Below are 3,482 nucleotides of genomic sequence, written 5' to 3' on the forward strand. Positions count from 1 at the left end.
AAACTCCACATTCTTGAATTCTTGTCGTGCGAATCTGTTGATTCTGGTAGCTAAACTTTTGTGATTCTATTCTCTCACAGATGGTGAGGCCACGTGCTACCGCTCAGGACGAACAACCACCAGTACCACCAGTTGGGGCTGCGAGAGGCCGAGGTCTTGGTCGAGGCTGTGGTAGGGGCAGGGCTGTAGCCCGCACAGCAGCTAGGGCAACACCTGCAGATCCACCAGCCGCCCAGTAGATGATCAGGTCCCATTTGTGGGTGCTCCAGCAGGACCAGCTCAGGCACCGGCTGTGCCTATTGTCATTCCAGGTCTTCAGGAGACCTTAGCTCAGATCTTGACCGTGTGCACCAGTCTTGCTCAGGTGGTCACAGTTTCTACTACAGCAGTTATGTCCCAGGTCGGGAGAGGCACTCAGACTCCCGCTACCCATACAAACGAGCAGGTTGTTTAGGGACTGCAGACACCGGATGCACCACCAGCCCAGCCGATTGCACCTGCTCAAGATTATGTGGTACCAGTCATGCCTGATGACGAGCAGCGCAGATTGGAGAGGTTTGGTAGACTTCAGCCTCCGACTTTCAGTAGTATAGAGGGCGAGGATGCCCAGGGTTTCTTGGACAAGTGTCAGAGAATTCTACGTACAGCGGGTATTCAAGAGACCAGTGGGGTCTTATTTACCACTTTTTAGTTTTCTGGAGTTTCCTTTACTTGGTGGAAGGCTAATAAGAGGCGTAGGCCTGTTGGTGCAGTGCCCCTCACCTGACAGCAGTTCTATGTTCTCTTTCTAGAGAAGTATGTGCCACAACCCCGCAAAGAGGAGCTGCGCAGGCAGTTCGAGCAGTTGCATCAGGTTGACATGACTGGTATGCAGTACGAGATGTAGTTCTCTGAGTTAGCCCGTCATGCTATCTGGTTGGTTCCCACAGAAAGGGAGAGAATCGGGAGGTTCGTGGATGGTCTTTTGTATCAGTGACGAATTCTTATGACTAGAGAGTGGATATCTGGTGCTTCTTTTGAGGAGGTTGTTGACATCGCTCGAGACATAGAGTCGATTCGCCGCTAAGAGCGAGTGGAGAGGGAGGCCAAAAGGCCTAGTGGATCTGGTAGTTTGGGGGGGGGGGTGTTCCTCATGGTGGTCAGTTTCAGCACGCTAGAGGCCATCCATTCAGACATGCTCAGTCAGCTTGCCCAGTTCACCGGGGGGCATCATCGGTCCATGGTTCCCACAGTTCTCATCAGGGTCGCTCATTACTTAGTGTTGTCCCAGCTCAGAGTGCGTCCCTTGCTCCATCAGTTCAGGGCTCTTCCATGCCAGGTTCTTCTACTAGTCATCCCGGTGCTAGGGGTTCCCTTCAGTCCCCATCACCAACTCCAGGGGGTTGTTATGAGTGTGGAGAGTTGGGGCATATGTGGAGGTAGTGTCCTCGTCGTCATGGGGGTCCGCCTCAGCAGAGGAGTCACCAATCTACTTCAGCACCAGTTACTTCACCACTCACCTAGTCAGCTAGGGGTGGAGGACAGTCAGCTAGGGGTCACCCCAGAGGGGGAGGTCGATCAGGTGGTGGTCGAGCCCATTTCTATGCACTCCTGGCCAGACCAGATGCTATTACTTCAGATGTTGTGATCACAGGTATTGTCTTAGTTTGCCACAGGGATGCCTGTGTATTATTTGATCATGGTTCCACTTTTTCATATGTGTCATCATATTTTGCTCATTATTTGGATACACCCCGCGAGTCTCTTGTTTCATCTGTTCGTGTATCTACTCCGGTGGGCGATACTGTTATTGCGGACCGCGTATATCGATCGTGTGTGTTGACTATTGGGGGTTTGGAGACCCGAGTGGACCTTTTGTTGCTTAGTATGGTTGATTTTGATGTGATATTGGGCATGGATTGGTTGTCTCCGTGCCGTGCTATTTTGGACTATCATGCTAAGATAGTGACGTTGGCTATGCCAGGGGTGCCACGGATTGAGTGGCAAAGGTCGACAGATTATATTCCCAGTAGGGAGATTTCATTCTTGAAGGACCAGCGGGTGGTTGGGAAGGGTTGTCTTTCTTATTTGGCCTTTGTGAGGGATGTCAGTGCAGAGACTCCTTCCATTGATTCAGTTCCGGTAGTGAGGGATTTTCCGGATGTGTTTCCTGCAGACTTGTCGGGCATGCCGCCAGACAGGGATATTAACTTCGGTATTGATTTGTTGCCGGACACTCAGCCCATTTCTATGCCCCCGTATCGTATGGCACCGGCGGAGTTAAAGAAGTTGAAGGAGCAGCTTTAGAAACTCCTTGATAAGGGATTTATTCGGCCTGGTGTGTCGCCTTAGGGTGCGCCTGTTCTATTTGTGAAGAAAAATGATGGCACGATGAGGAAGTGCATTGATTACAAGCAGTTGAACAAAGTCACAATCAAGAACAAGTATCATTTGCCTTGTATTGATGATTTATTTGACCAGCTTCAGGGAGCGAGAGTGTTCTCCAAGATTGATCTCATGTCAGGGTATCACCAGTTGAAGATCAGGGACTCAGACATTCTTAAGACAGCTTTCAGGACCCGATATGGTCATTATGAGTTCCTTGTGATGTCTTTTGGGCTGACCAATGCCCTAGCAGCGTTCATGCATTTGATGAACAGCATGTTTCGGCCTTATCTTGACTCGTTTGTGATTGTTTTCATTGATGATATTCTGGTGTATTCGCGTAGTCAGGAGGAACACGCTGAGCATTTGAGAGTAGTATTGCAGCGGTTGAGGGATGAGAAACTTTACGCAAAGTTCTCCAAGTATGAGTTTTGGCTCGGTTCAGTTGCGTTCTTGGGGAACGTGGTGTCCAGTGAGGGTATTCAGGTTGATCCAAAGAAGATAGAGGCGGTTCAAAGTTGGCCTAGACCGTCCTCAACCACAGAGATTCGTAGCTTTCTCGGTTTGGCGGGTTATTACCGTCGGTTCATTAGGGGATTTTCATCTATTGCTTTACACTTGACCAAATTGACTCAAAATGGTGCTCCTTTCAGGTGGTCAGATAAGTGTGAGGTGAGCTTTCAGAAGCTCAAGACTGCCTTGACCACAGCTCTAGTGTTAGTTTTGCCATCAGCTTCAGGTTCTTATACAGTATATTGTGATGCTTCTCAGATCGGCATCGGGTGTGTGTGTTGATTCATGAGGGTAGAGTGATTGCTTATGCTTCTCGTCAGTTGAAGCCCCATGAGAAGAACTACCTTGTTCATGATTTGGAGTTGGCTGCCATTGTTCACGCGTTGAAGATTTGGAGGCATTATCTCTATGGTGTGTCTTGTGAGGTGTTTACTGATCATCGTAGCCTCCAGCACTTGTTCAAACAGAAGGATCTCAATTTTAGGCAGCGGAGATGGTTGGGGCTGCTAAAGGACTATGATATTACTATCTTGTACCATCCGGGAAAGGCCAATGTAGTGGCCGATGCCTTGAGTAGGAAGGCTGTGAGTATGGGCAGTTTGGCA

This window comes from Nicotiana attenuata, unplaced genomic scaffold (genome assembly GCF_001879085.1).
Source record: "Nicotiana attenuata strain UT unplaced genomic scaffold, NIATTr2, whole genome shotgun sequence".
NCBI classification, from domain to species: Eukaryota; Viridiplantae; Streptophyta; class Magnoliopsida; order Solanales; family Solanaceae; genus Nicotiana; species Nicotiana attenuata.